At 45.5% G+C, this 15,826-nt stretch overlaps 1 long non-coding RNA gene across 1 annotated transcript in view; it reads right to left on the reverse strand.

Annotated features, from left to right (window-relative positions):
- Positions 1-5,681: 5,681 nt before the first annotated feature.
- Positions 5,682-15,826, reverse strand: part of LOC109311791 — a 22,387-nt gene continuing 12,242 nt past the window's right edge. Inside the window, exons 2-3 of the long non-coding RNA XR_002101618.1 lie at positions 9,877-9,882; positions 5,682-5,778 (exon numbers count right to left, since the gene is read on the reverse strand). This is a non-coding gene — a long non-coding RNA (uncharacterized LOC109311791). The remainder of the gene's footprint in view (positions 5,779-9,876; positions 9,883-15,826) is intronic.

Below are 15,826 nucleotides of genomic sequence, written 5' to 3' on the forward strand. Positions count from 1 at the left end.
CACAATCTCTTTAGAAAATAAACTAATTCCAAATCAATTGAACAGACTTAGAAGAAAACCATTTTCTTTGTCTTGTTTGCTTCAGATGTAAAACCACCCAAATCGCACAACTGCAGAGTATCGATTCTCTATGGTAAAAAAAGAGATTCTAATCCATATGGATTTAAATAGGGAGAGGTACTGTAAATGCAAAGAGCAGCTGCAATCAGATATAGGTTATTATAGAGTTGCATGTGTATATGACTAGGCAGTATGCTTTGTGAACACCCATCTGCAAACTTTCAACAATTTTTTTCATTTCTGCTCTATGAAAACATTTTGAGAAAAATTCATTTTGCTATCAATTTAAACATAAGGAAGATAAAATGGTGATGATATTTATTTTTGGTTGAATTGTGGATTTGTTGTTTTATTGTTATCTATAATTATCTTCTAAGCAATCTTTTCTCTCTGATATATGTATACTTTTTTTGTTCCAGTATATAGTCTTGTAATTTATCTTTTGAGAAGATAATTGCTTACATTTTCTACTTCTCTCATTACAGTGACAGGATAATTGTTGCATATAAAACCCACTAGCTAAATATATTATATCCCACTCCAATGGCTAGTCTATATAGAAAACAAGTCTTACAACTACTACCAGTTACTCCTTCAGCTTCAGTGTTCAAGTTCCACACTGTATTGCTGAAGTCTGAGATTTTAAACACTGATGATGACCTAAGCTGGGAGCTGCTTAGGCTAACTCTTGGTTTTAATTCAAATATATAATATAATATAATTGAGGTATATTCTTTTATACGATGCCTTATTCATACTGTACACGAGGTTGTTCTGTATAGTTTGATTGGTTTCAATAAGACTATATGCAGAGGCTAGTTCTTAGTTTTAGTTTATTATGTACAATATAATCAATGAAGATAATATTCTCTTTTCTTGATTATATCTGTACTGTGAAACTGCATGCAGGTAAGCATGAATAAGGCAGGCAAAATCCAACCATTATCTAAATTACATCATTTGAATATTTTTAAAGAATTTTCTTTTAATTGGAGAGACAAACTTAGGCTAAAAAGAACTAGTCTTTTGAAAGTCCAATGTAAAACACATTAGAGAGACCTGCCTTTCAAATAAAGTTTGGTGCTGTCTGAAAATCGTGGCCCATAAAGTCATACCTAATCCCTTTTTAAAATATTGGCTTGGAATTATGCTTTTTTTTAGGAAAAAGATTACTAACAAAGCTGCCATAGAATTCCAGTGATGGCAATTATTTTTTTAATGGGTCAATTTAATTGATCATTTTCTTTGCAAATTTACAGACTAGCTCTTAGTTTTAAATTAAATGTACTAATATAATCAAGGAGATATATTCTCTTTTATTAATGATATTATATCTATATTGTAAAACTGTATGCTCGTAACCTCCTGTACAGCATGAATAAGGCAGGCAGAATCAAACCATTATCTAAATTATAATATTGGCTTGAAATTATGCTTTTTATTAGGAAAAAGTTTACTAATGAAGCCACCATGGAATTCAAGGAATCACCTCCTACAGATTCAAAGTGTAGGAGTAAACTGTTGTAAACACTCAGCCAAATCCAAACCTTCTTATGTGAGACTTTTACAGCTTCCTCTGTCCCCTGCCCCACCTCTCTTTCTTTGGGCCCCTCACATACAACTTCCTATCTGTCTCTAGGCCACCCACACATTCAAACATCTGTAGCCTGGGTGTACCCAGGGTATGTACTCCCCTTTCTAATGGAAGGGAATTGGCAGCAGGCAGAGGTGCTGTGGAAGAGACCTGCAAGCTAAGCACAGTCTCCCTGCTCCCTATAGAGCCAGGTCAGGACAATATCAAACTATATACAATATTTACATAAATGGATAAATAGACATAAATTTAAACATAGGTACAGATATATATGTACAACAATCTATATACTCAGATATCTATCTATCTATGTATCTATGTATCTATCTATCTATGTAAGTATAAACCTTATTCTCTACAATGGGTCACCACCACCGGGGTTTCAGGTAAGTGACAGGTAAATACAGGTAAGTGACAGCAAGGGGAGCCGGCAGATTCCCCAAGCAGGGTTATAGACTCTACTAAACTACTAATACACAAATATAGAGGTACATAAAATATAAGGCACAATATTACACAACATAATAAAATATCAAAACTAATACATATTTACATCTCTATAAATAAAATGCACTATTCTTATGTGATGCTATATCCCAAGAATCTGTGCTACTTCAAAAGGGCATCAGGTCCTGCACAGGTAAACGGCTGGCCTAAAACTGATAAACATAAGGGAATACAGAAGGACAATAAATAATTACAGGTATGTGCAGGTATGTATAGGGAAACAATCACTAAATGCAAATAGCTGGTACATGGTCCAGCAGAGATCTTATAACTATACATTTACAAATATAATAATATACAAAATATGAAGCGCAGCAACATCAGGTACCCATAACCCTTCAGTGCTTCCCCAGGCCTAAACAAGATCTCTAGGGATGTCCCCTTGGAGCACCCTTGACCTAAAGAAGACTTCCTTTGCCTGGGCTTCCCCTTCGGCCTTACTGCCTGAGTAACTCCCCCTCCCCTGTGGGAATCCCTTTCCCTGGACAACTCACAATTCCAAGGGTCCTAGGACAGGGGGTCTTCACCTGCAGGCACATTGCTCCTATCTGGCAGAAGCCTCCTGGGCTCTTGCCCACCCATGGCTCCGTGCACCAAGGGCTTGGCCTTTTGTCCAGGGCCAGAGGCTCAGGCCGCCTTATGCAACACTGGGGCTCAGTCCCCTGTGTAGGAACTAGCTGTGCACTGCATCGCTTGTGTGAAATTCCAGCCACATGCCAGGAGTAATGGATCCAAGTCACCTCGAATGGCTCCCAGGGTCTTGGTCCCCTCTTGGGACCCACTGTGCAGTTCTGTTGCGCTGGGCCCCAGCTGCATGCCAGAGGTCAGAGGCCTGAGACCCCATGCAGCTCCCAAGGCCTGGGCTCTGTGTACCAGCCCATGCACCACACTCCTGGCCATAGACCCAAGCTGTCTCGACCAGCTCCCAGGGCTTCATGCCTCAACCTGTGCACCATCTGGAGCCAGCGCCAATTGCCAAGTCTCTCCAGCGAAGGGAATCTTCAGGGCGTCTTTGAGGCAACTGGAAACACCCACTGGAAAGCTCTTCCTAGCCCTGCTTGCTTCTTTGTCCTTCAATGCATCTACCACATGCTGAGCACACTGTTCCTTTTATTATCTTTAGGAGCTCTGCCCTGAAGTCTGTCAGACCTGAAAAGTGCAGTTCATAATCAGGTCCAGACTCTTGGGCAAGCTTTGCCCTGTCACTTTCCGATTGGTGGAAATGGTCCGCCAGTTGCATTGTGAGTTGGTAGAAATGCTCCACCAATCACATTAGAGATTTCTCAAGCCTGACGCGCTGAGCTATGTTGGGGAGTCTGCCACACATCTTTTCCTTCTTTACCACATACTGGGACCATCTATATGAGATACTTAACTGTTCAGTAGTGTAGTTTACTCCACAGTAAGCACACACATCTACATGTGCACACGCGGTAAAAGTCTGTCATCGTGAGTAAATTTGATACCTTTCAAGTGCAGGTATAAAATTTACATGTGATTAGTTACTGAGCAGTTATGCATGTGTAGACACTGCCTGGGATCATGTTTGCTCCCAGGTCAGACCTACCACTAGGAGGCTGGACTCAGGCTAGCCCCAGGGCTCTGAGCTGGAAGCCTCTCCTGGTCCAGGGCTGGGCTGCCTCTATGGTAGCCCCTGTCTCAGACCTCTAAAAGCCTGCAGGCACTTAGAGCCCTGGGAGACATGAGCAAGGAGCCTGAGGCCACTCCAGGTCCCTGTGCCCCTCTGAGCAGGCCACAGGCTAGCCTCACCAACCTGCCTGCACCCCAGTACTTCTACCTGGCACTGCACTGCCACACAGCTGCCAGGCTTACACCTTTCAGGCCTGCAGGCTGCTGCAGGCTACAGCAAGGCCTGCCAGCCCTCAGGCCCAGCTGCGGGCAGCTTCTGGCTACTGGGCCCAGCTCCATCTGCCCACAGTGCACCCCCAGCAGCCTGTCCTGAGGTCACAGGTGCTGCAGGGCAATGCAACATGCTGGGCCCCTGCACTGGGTGTTGCTGACAGCTGTCCAGGACTGGAAGCATAGGGACAACTGTGCGGGGACCCAGAGATCTGACGTGAGATCCACGATGGCATCTTCCTCATCCATGCCTCCTCCTCATAGGTGGCCTGCCTGAGCCCCAACTCCAGCCTGACACCCCTGGTGACATGTCATCAGGGAAGGGCCCCTAGGGTGACCAGCAGCTTGTCCTACTGAGCTCCCCAGCTGCACCCTCCACCAAGAGGTCAGGTAGCCCAGGCTAACACCTGCCATGCCAGCTCCACAGCCCCAGCCCCTGCCATGAGGCACAGCTAGACATGACACCACCAGCTGACAGCAGTGCCAGCTCCCTCCTGGGGCGGGGGGGCTCAGCTGGGCAGCCACTCGCCATACCCCACCATCTGAAGATGCCATCCAGAGCCACACACCATTGCTGACAGCTGTGACCATGCAGAACTGCCAGCCATACTAGCCCTGGCCATGTGGTAAGCCACGCTCACAGGGAAGGGCCCTCCCCACTCTTGCCCCTGGCCCTGCCTCCAGCCCCTGCCCCACTCCCTGCCTGGTTTGCGCACACTCCTCTGGCCCCAGGTTTATCCCCCACAGCATGCAGGAAGACAAGATACAATGCACAACTCTGGGCCTTCCATACGCTGAGGAATGCATTGATGCCAGTGTCAATATCTTCCTTGGCTACGGGGGGCAGGGCTGGATAGCACAGCCACAGGTAGTCCTCCAGGCAGTGCTGGAGGTTGTGGTACAGCCTGGCTTTGCCCCCTGTGCTGTCATAGCTCAGGGTCCTATACTAGGTGTACAGGTGCACCTGGGGCATCATGGCCATTAGCAGCAGCAGGGCATAGTGTGTCAGGCACCCCCTATTCTATGCAAATAGCTCCTTGCACTCTCCCCAAAGCATGCACAGAAGGGGAACACTCAGAGCACAGTGGTGGCATGGGGAGGGCTGGATCCAGGGTGCCTCCCCTGAGAGGCCCCCTGTGAGGAGGGCAAAGATATGGACAGCTTCTCATCCCCATCATCTGGGAACGCTGTGCCTCCCCTGAGCCCAGGCACTGTGGGCTGGGCAAAATGTGCAGCGGAGCAGTTGATCTGCCAGAGAAGAGGGTGGGAGCAGGATCTGGAGCCACAGCAGCAGGTGCAGCCAGGATGCTGGTCTATCCCACTGTGGGAACAGGGGCGGGGGAGGTAAGTTGCCTGTGGCCAGCACCCAGCAGCCCACTGGCTCTAGGGGAATAAGCAAAGACATGGGGCTCAGCCAGTGGCCACCTGGACCCAGACCTACCAGCCCAATTTCCCATGGTCCCTGGCCACCTGTCCATGCCCGATCCTGATCTGAGACTGGGCAGTGCATGGCACCTGCTGCAGAGCATCTTATCTCTGAAATGTTGCAAACTTTCACAAACAGCTTCTGTCTCATGGCTCTTCGGGGCCTGTAGCTGCATGTGGGGGCAAGGCCTTCCTTGGCAGCTAGGATGCAGCTTCAGGGTGGCCACCACCCACAGCCAGGGCCCTACAGATGTGCTGGCTCTGCCAGAGGAGGACCCTGGACAGGACCCTCCTCCTGGACCACCTGGTCATGGCATTGGAGGACTGGCTGGCTGATGCTTGGGCCTGGAAGGCAGAGTACATGGCCCAGCAGAACAGGTGGTGGACAGAGGACGTAGCCTGCCAGGACAGGTGGTGGGAAGAGGATTTCATTTTCAAGGAGGAATAGAACTGCTATGGGGCAGCATGGTAACAAGCAGACTGGGAGTTCTGGGTGCAGCTCCTGGCCCTGAAGGACAAGTGGGTAGAGGTACTGTGGTAACAGAATGCTATCCTGGTCTGGGCAGTGGAAGCCATGGATGACAACTGCTGGGTGCTGGACACCATTCTGGCCATTCAAGCCCAGCCCCTGACCCTACCCCCACATGCCACCTAGCAGCCACCTGCCACCCAGCAGGAAGCTTCAACCTGGATCTGGAAGGAGGTCCTGCACCACCTCCAGCAGCCAGGAGCCCCTGCTTAGGGTCTAGTGCCAACAAGGCCCCCTGCCTGGACCCAGCCCAGCCCCTCCACTTGCCCTGCCCCCATGTGGGTACAGAGATGGAGCTGCCTGAAGCAGGGCCAGGATTGAATTCCAGCCCTGCTGGCAATGGACAGCAGCTGCTGAAGGGTGAGCTGCCCACACTGGGAGAACATCGGCCACCATTACACCTGGGAAAGCCCTCCACCCACCACACTTGCTGCAACATGCTCACCTGTGGGGGAGCGTCCAAAGGCTGAGATGCTGGATGCCTGTCCCTGGGCTCTGTTCCCTAGTCACCCCACCCCAAGATGGCACACAAAGGACACTGAACAAAGTTTTCATGGAAAAGAAGGCATTTTATTGTTGGTGTGGGGTGGGTGGTGAAGGGGCTTTGTCTGTCCAGGAGGGAGAGGGGTCTGTTTGATGTGAGGGAAATAAAAACTTGTTCTTGTGAGACATGTCTGCAGTAAGCATGGTGCTGGGGATGGGGGGGTCCACAGGTAGCTGTGCAGGCAGGTACAGCATGGAGTGCTGGAGGAGGCTGTCAGCCAGCACCTCCCACACCTAGTTCCCTGGCCCCTGATGATGGGTGTGCAGCTCTCCTGGGACCTCGGGGCAGGGGGGGCACCACTGCTGCCATAAGTGGTGCTCCTGTTGCTAGGCATTCTTAGCACTCCACACATCCTCTGCCCAGGCCTTGTGGAAAAGCTCCCTCCAGGTCTCACAGATGTTATGTAGCACCAGCACACAGGCTACAATGATGACCCAGGGGAGGTTGTCCTTGGCAAACTCAAGGTGGGTGGTGTAGGCATGCCAGCAGCCCTTGAGGCAGCCAAAGGTGCACACCACCAGGGCATGGGTCTGACCTAGGCAGCAGTTGAAGTGGGTCAGGTGGGGGTCCAGGTGGCCAGTGTAGGGCTCCCTGAGCCAGGACAAGAGTGGCTGAAGTCATTCAGGACACCGGGGATTCCTGCACTCCTCCTTATCAGGCTTACCAATGTTCCCTCGCTAATGAAGTAATTAATGAGATGAGTGCTACCGTGTAACCTCCTGTGGTGAAATAAAGAAACTTGCACTGGGAGAGTATAACACCTGGGTGGTATGTGGTGTTTCTCATCTCAAAATAACACTGAAAATCACTTCCTTTTTCCAATCTAAGTCATGGCAGGCAAGTTCAGCAAGAGACCAGGCTAGACCCACTGCACATATGAACCATAATCAGTGCTACTGTGCAGTAGCACCGGCACATTTCTTTTATGTGATGCTAATGCACAGTTGACTAATTCTACCACACATTAGTTCATTAGCACAGCTTTCGACAAGACTCCCTAATGAGCAGTAGAATTAGTCTACTGCACTTCTAGCGTCTCATGTAGACATACCCACTCAGTATCACAATGCCTAACATTTAATGTCAAGATCTTGAAGTGGAAATAAGAAACCTGAACTAGGTACCTAAGCTCCCAACACAGCATGGAACAGGAGCATATATCCCGGGTGGTGCAGCAGTGTGATTGCATTCCTTATTGTCTCTGCCCTTCATATGCATTCAGCTCTGAGCTAATAGGTACTTCATCAAAATTTTATATGAAAACTACCATGATACTGTGAGCTCTGTGGGAGCCTATACACATGCTTAGGATTGGGGGAGGGAATTTTCATTAGAGAAGTTCCAAGAGAGCCACTCTCATTAAAATACCATAGTATCATACGTGTTAAGCTCCCATGTTTAAAATGGCTTCAGGTAAACCTCATTCAATGAACTTTAGTTAAAGCACCCCAGTAGCCATTTTTGAACCCACAGGTGCTTATACATGTGACACTGCAGCAATGCTAGAGCATTCTAATTAGAACACAGAGCAGACTCAATTAATTGGATTAGGAGCACATGTATAGGTATCTATATATGAGCTTATCACTGGTTGACGTGGGCTCTGCCTCCCAGATCCCCTGCTTTCAAGCAGCTCCAAAGCCACCTGTTCTTGGCTCCTCTCTTCCCCTCTGCTGAGTTCAATACCAAGGAAAAAGAGGGGAGGAAGAGGGCCACACTGTCACTGCTCATTGAGTCTCCTCCTTTCCCTGCTGCTGAATCTAGCAGGGGGAAAGAAGGGATTGGAGGGAGAAAGTGAAAAGGAGAAGGCTCTACAGCTGCTTGAAAGCAGGGACTTGCAAGAGTGAGCTCAGATCTTATCACACTTGAAGAATTCTAGCAAGAGCTGCTGAGCCCTTACTGGCATCCAGGATCATAGCAAGGGGTTACAGCCACAGCCCCTTTAGCTGTGTGCCATATGTGCAATGAGTTGTCTTCATGATGCATCCACTCCACCCTCAAAGATGGCATGCCTGCATCCCCATCACCACAAGCTTGGATCCACCCATGGGAGAGGTTAAGGATGGGATTCAAAACATCCAGCATGCTAAGTGGAGGGTAGACATTAGGAAGCAGCAAAAAATGCATGTGTCTGAAATATTGGCTCTCTCCCAGATATGAATCTATCTGCAGCCATAAATTGGGTGAGACATGAGTCAAAGCTGAAAACCCCTTCCTCATGTAAGGCATCTATGTCACCTGTCTTTTCTTCCCTTCAGCAGATCAATCTTTTTGACAGAAAATAACTGTGGCTGCTGTGTTTTGTGCTGTCACTTCAAATTAATTAACAAGCCCACCAGATTTGTCACGTTAAGGAATTTTGAAGGAGGACCACTTTTTGTGAATTTCAGGCAGGCTTAGGCATCAAATAGGCACCAGGAGAATCAGTGTTGCCAACATGGTAGTAGTTTCACATACACCTGCAGCAGAACTCTGGGTATCTACTGAACTTTACTAAGAATAATCAAGGCACCTCTGGGCTCAGGCTCTTAAACAATTTGTGGATTGAAGTCTTGAATATAAGCCACTAGAATAATTAAGCAGGGGCAAGCAGGACACTAGACCATGGCGTTGATTTAGAGGAGAGTGCCAGAATGCCTCAGGAAGTCCACGACTACAGCATCCTAAGCTCATACTGCAGCAGCAACAGCAACCATCAGTGTGTGGTGAGCTCATGGGTGAGCCTGTGCAGGTAAAGCTCTGCCCACCCCTAGTTCTCCAATGCTGAGCACAATACCTTGCTTCCCCATGCTCTGCTCAGGGCACTAGCTGCTACACCTCTGACTTAAGCACTCAGTTCTGATGGAGTTCCACTTTTTGGCCCTAACTTCTTTCAGTAAGACAAATGCCAATGATCAACCTAACTGAAAAAGAATATGGCCCTAAAGTGGAACTATGTGCTGATGTTTCCTATGAAGCATTTTATTATTTGTGGAGGCCAAGGTGTCAGGAGACTTCTTTCTTATAAAAAGAAACAATAATTGTGTTACAGAGTAGACAAATCAAAAGAATTCTTTCCTGCTGGATTCCTACAGTGACATTAGTGAAGCGTATAAGGGCATCTGGTACTTTTCTATTTTAAATCACTTGGTATCTAATTTAGTGACTTTTTTCTGTTTTGAGCTTTACACATGCCTTATTCACAATGTTAGTACAAGAAACACATGATGCTTTTCTTGTTTGTTTTTTAAATCATAACTGAAATCTATTGCAGGCATTTAACTCTGTGGGGTTCAAGTTCTGTAGAAAGAAAAGATTAACTGTTTACATGCTACCTAAATTGTATTGCCTTCTCTAATAATAATATATTTTTAAGACAGGAAACTTTCTAATGTTCAATATATACTTTATTTATTTATTTAAAAACCATGCTTAGGGATTTCCCATACTTCTGGTCTTTACTGCTGGAGCTGGGAGAGATTTTTTTTCTCTCCTGCTGCTACATGCACTGGATATTTTTAACCCTTCCTTCAAAGCAGTGGCTGTTCGCTGCAGCCAAGTCTGGAGACTTTGACTGGATGTTTCAATACTCCTGCTGGGACTAAAACCCAGAGGTTCCAAGCTAAAGGCTCTTACCTCCAGGAACTGTGGGAGTTTTTCCCCTCCTCTCTATTGGGAGCAGGTGGAAGGGTGCTCTTCCTTGGATCTCTTAAGCATATTTTAACCATTCCTGCAGAAGAACGTTGGCTACCATGATTCCTCTGCAAATTAGGGTGTTATGTCTTGTGGTTGTCATGGCTGACTGGGCACATCCACACATGCATTTATTATGCATTAAGTTTACTGTACAGTAACTTACTGTGCAGCAAGCAGGTTTAGGCTGACAGCTACATGTGCAGGCATTAAAGCACAGTAACACTGTGTATGGACCGATTTGAGACTAAAGTTAGTCCCAAGTCAGTCCACACACACTGTGTTACTGTACAGTAACTAATTGGGTATAAATCTGATACCTACATTATGGCATTATGGAGGTATCAAATTTATGCCCAAGTCAGTGTAGGTCACCTTATTTACTGTGCAGTACAGGCATGCACCTTGTCATGCATCCACAGATGCATCTCGAGCAGGTCCAAGGAGGTGATCCTCCCCATCTACGTGGCACTGGTCAGGCCGCAGCTGGAGTAGTGCATCCAGTTCTGGGTGCCACACTTCAAGAGGGATGTGGACAACATGGAGAGGGTCCAGAGGTGGGCCACTCGCATGATCAGGGGGCAGCAGGGCAGGCCCTATGAGGAGAGGCTACTGGACCTGAACCTATTCAGCCTCCACAAGAGAAGGCTGAGGGGGGATCTAGTGGCCATTTACAAACTAGTCAGAGGGGACCAGCAGGCACTGGGGGAGTCCCTGTTCCCCTGAGCACTACCAGGAGTGACTAGAAATAACGGTTACAAGCTGGAGATGATTAGGATTAGACAACAGGAGGTTCTACTTCACTGTCAGGGTGACTAGGATCTGGAAACAGCTTCCAAGCAAAGTGGTACTGGCTCCTACCCTGGAGGTCTTTAAGACAAGGCTAGACAATCACCTTGCTGGGGTCGTTTGACCCCAGTACTTTTTCCTGCCATGGCAGGGTGTCGGACTTGATGATCTGCTCAAGTCCCTTCTGTCTAGAACTATGAAGCTATGAAACTAGATGCCACCTGTACTATGCATTAATTTTTGGTTACTGCACAGGTATAGATTCACCTGTTATGTACTGCTGCTAAGAGGGTAGAGCAGGGGTGCACAAAATGCATCCTGTGGGCCATATCCAACCCATCAGTTGATTCTATCCAGCTTGTGGGCAGCGGCTCCAGCTTTGGCTTCTGCTGGCACCAGAGGGGACTGCGTGCTAGGCCTTGGGTGAGTCATGCTCACTGGCAGCTCCAGTTTTGCAGCAGGACGTCTGATGGTGCCACAGGGAATGCTGGGTAGAAGCTGCCTGCCAGCCCCATTCCTTTCAGCAGATCTTGGGTGAGCTGCATTCAGGCCCTGACACCACTGCTCAGGGTAGGCTGACAGTGCCCCACCTGCCTGTAGTTCAGACCTGGCAGGAGCTGCCCTGGGTGCTAGGACCATGTGGTGGGAGTTTTGCACCTGTGCCTGGAGGCAGCAAAGCTTCCCTGGCACCTCCTGGCAAGTGAAGCCCCAGTCCTGGTCCTCCTGCTTTTCCCCACGCAGTGCCACAAGCTGACCCAGACACCTGCTGCCACCCGGCTGCAGCCGCACAGCTCCCGTCCCATCCTCTCAGGTGAGGCTACCCCCAGTACCCTGGGGCAGGCTGGAGGGGGCTACAATCACCTCTGTATACCCTACTCAAAAAAAAAAAAACTCAACAGGACAAAAAATATATTTTTAAATACAATTAAAGTATTTTACAGAAAATGTTTGATTTTTAGAATATGATGTTTTTTATCTATAATTTTTTTAAATGATATCTTCATGATTAATTTTGTGTGTGTAGCCCATGACAGCTCATCAACACCTTAACTTCATTAAGTGGCCCTGCAGCTGAGATAATTGCCCACCCCTAAATCAGACAATGAATTTGTATTAGACAGTTTAGATAGAGATGATGCTGCCTTAGGCAGGGGGTTGGATTAGATGATCTGTGGAGCCCTATTTCTGTCTGATTCTGTGATCGACTAGGTCAAGACTGTTCACCGCTGACATTTTTAACTGGCATTTTACTCTGCGCTTTTTTTGTTTGTTTTTTATTTTGAAAATATTACTGAAATATCCATAGATTTTTCAGTATTTATAAGGTTTTATGAGAATTAATGGAAGATCTACTTTCTCAGACCAGGTACAGTAACCATATGTTGTACAGCCAAGGTCGGTTCTCCTCTCAAAATGAAACCAAATGGCTTGATTTTGAGAGGTTAATATGAGAACTACTTCTGCAACAGAGAGCCTGATGCAAGGTGTATAATCTATCGCAAGGGTGTAAGATTGTTTGGCTGAAAGGACTTTGATTTCAAAGGTACAGAAATTCAAGCAGGGAGGAAACAATCAATGACAAGGTGAACCACCACAAAGGAAGAGAAAAAGTTAATGGTTAAGTAATAATGAAGGTTTAAACATTATCATTCGGTTTCCTGGCATATATTACAGGACAATTGCTTCTTGTAAATACAAAAAGAACTATTACTAGTGTCTGTCTAACTTAATACTCATAGAGGGAAGTCAAATAGAGAGAGTAAAAAAATCATGTGTATCATAGACAACATTTTATATCCTTATAAAGAGACACAGTATACTTTAAAGTTATTGGAATGTCTACAGAATGTATGTATTGTACCGTGAGATTATATAACTTAACAGGACTTTCACAAGACACTTAAAGGAAATTAATTTTAAAAAGCAGACATATGCACTAAGCATGTGTCGTACTGAGTCCTGTTTAACATGGTAAATTGCCACTCCTAAAATACTGTTATTAAGGCTCTGCAGTTGGAACTCAAATAATCTTTCTGTCTCAAAGAGCTTCTGTTGATATCTACATCTATCTGAGCTACTTGTAGGCTCCTATTACCATAGTCTCTCAATGTTTCAGTCTTTAATTTATTTATCCTCACAGCAGCCCTGTGAGATATAAAAATGCTATTAAACATATGACAGATTGGGAACCGAAGCATAAAGACTAAGAACCTGATTTTTCAAAAGAATTTAGGAGCCTTAGAGGTTCTGAAAATCACAGTAGGCATCTACTTGCATCTTTAGGCATGAGAATACATAAAACCTGTCTGTAAATGATAATATCTTCCTACATGCTCTTAAAAATGGATTTAGGATGCTAAAAAGGTGGATGCAGTCAGGATTTGTTCCTTGGCCTCCAGGACCAGGCAGGATATATTAGGTGTTGCTGGCTGCCCACACTTCTCAGGAAGTAATGCTAAGCAGTACAGCTGCTGTAGGTTCAGGCCCTCGACTTATATAGCAGGTGATACTAGCTGATTGCCAGGATTGGGGAGAGAGGCTAGGAAGTCCAGCTAAAGCAGAATTGGGCCTGTGGTTTACACAAACACCAGGAATAGAGGACATTATGAAGACAGGTTTATATCCCAGCCATATCAGACCCTACTTGTTCTAAGTCGGTGATTCTCAATCTGGGTGCTGTGGCAGCCTGGAGTGCCATGGTGTACTACACAATATTAGTATTGTTAGAGATACAAACAGCTGCACATGATTCACAAGATAAACCCAGAGATTCCAAATAGGAATCCATAGAGCTGAAAACATTCTAACCTGTTACGGTATTTCTGAGTCCTTTGCAACAGCAGTTTGTCTGTTATTTTTTGGTAGTCAAAAACTGAGTGAAAGCTAAGAGCTGGCAATTTCCAAGGTTTGTCTTGAGTCTAACATTCTTAGAGTCTAAAAAGCTTGAGAACCATTGTTCTAAATCACAGAGGAGAAACAACTTTATTTTTTGTGATCTTTTTTACTGGATCAAGTGTATAGTCGGAAAAGAAGTTAGACAAAGTTTTGGGCACAAAGTGTGCTGGACCATCACAGCTACAACAACATTCCAATCATACTAAGGCATATAGGAAGTCTATAACAGAGCAAGGAACTGAATACAGGCCTCCTGAGTTCCAACCCAGTGCTCAACTATCATTTTTCTTATTAATGCCTTACTTAGGGTTAATATCTTAATTTTTTACCTCCTATATTAATATACATGCAGTCAGCTATATTACTTTTGACCATAGCAGCTCATAGCATCATAGAAAAATAGTGCTGAATAGGACTTCAGAAGGTCATCTAGCCCAACTTCTTATTCAAGGCAGTTTCATCTCTGTTTTAACAATTCCAAGCAAGTGTTTGTCTAGTGTGCTCTTAAAAACATGAGGGACAGAGAGTCCAAAGTCTCTATAGGTAAGCTGGTCCAATGTTTAGCTATCCTCACAATTAAAGTTTTTCCTAGTATCCAACTTAAATTTCCTTTGCTGCAATTTAAAATCATTGCTCTTTGGCATGTCCCTTATAACTACGTTAACTAGTCTACCTTCCCCTGTATAACCACCCTTCTGGTATTTAAAGACTGTTATCAATTCACTCCTCAATCTTCTCTTCTCCAAGGTAAATAATTCCAGTTCTTCCAAACGTTTCTTGTAAATCAGATTTCTTAAGCCTCAACATTTTTTTATCACTCTCTGCTGGAATCTTTCCAGTTTGTTCCTGTCATTCTTGAAGTGTGGTGCCCCAAACTGGTTGCAGTAATTTAAGTGAGAATTCATCAGTGCTGAATAGAGTGGAAGAATCATTTCCCTTAACTTGCAATCAAGACTCCGTTCATTGCAATCCAACATACTATTGGCTTTTTCAGCAATAAGAGCATGCTATTGGCTGATATTCAGCTTGTAGTCCACTATAACTTATAGATCCTTTTCTGCTGTATTCAGTCATGCTCCAGTTTGTGTTTGTGCATTTGTTTTTTTCTGGCTTAAGTGTAAGAATTTGTACCTGCTGCTACCTTCCACGCTTTAGGAACTACTTTAGGAACTACTTTGGAACTACTACAATGAGCAATATTGGTTGTAGCCATGTTGGTCTAAGTGTGGTGCCCCAAACTGGTTGCAGTAATTTAAGTGAGAATTCATCAGTAAGGACATAGGCAGGCAAGTTTCTTTTGGTAGATATGATATCTTTTATTAGACCTACTAAACAGTTGGAAAAGTTGTTCCTTACAAGCTTTTGGGCACAAACACCCTTCCTATGCCTGAAGAAGATTATTGACATACTCCATAATCTTTCTAAATATTGAGGCCAAGTTTTGTAACTTTCCAGAGCTACCACCTCCAGCCCCTTTTTTGCCTTTTATTTCAGACAGGGGAAGGGGGGAGAAGGGAGAAATGAGCACTATATTTGGTCTTTTCTAGCTATCTGGGACCTCATCCAACATCCGTGAGTTCTGAAAGAAGTAACCAGTGGCTCTCAAATAGGGCTGTGTGAAATGGCCCCATTTCATTTTGACTTCTGTTTTGACGTTTCAGTGGGACAGTGTTTTATTTTGAGTTTCATTTCATTTTGAAAGCACTGTTACATTTTGTTTCATCAAAACTGTTTTGCTCTTTCATAGGCTATAATGGGGAAGCACAAAACTGCCTATAACCTTGTCACTTCTTGGCATATTTCAATTAAAAGATCAGAAATGGTAGACCTTTCTGAGGGCATGAAGCCTGCCAAGTTTCGAGGAGATAGGTGCAGGAGCTTCTGGGAAACTGAACCTCAAAGTTTTGAAAGCAAAACTTGTGTCACTTGTAAGTGTGAAGGCACGGGGGGG

This window comes from Crocodylus porosus, unplaced genomic scaffold (genome assembly GCF_001723895.1).
Source record: "Crocodylus porosus isolate Cpor-Errol unplaced genomic scaffold, CroPor_comp1, whole genome shotgun sequence".
NCBI lineage: Eukaryota > Metazoa > Chordata > Crocodylia > Crocodylidae > Crocodylus > Crocodylus porosus.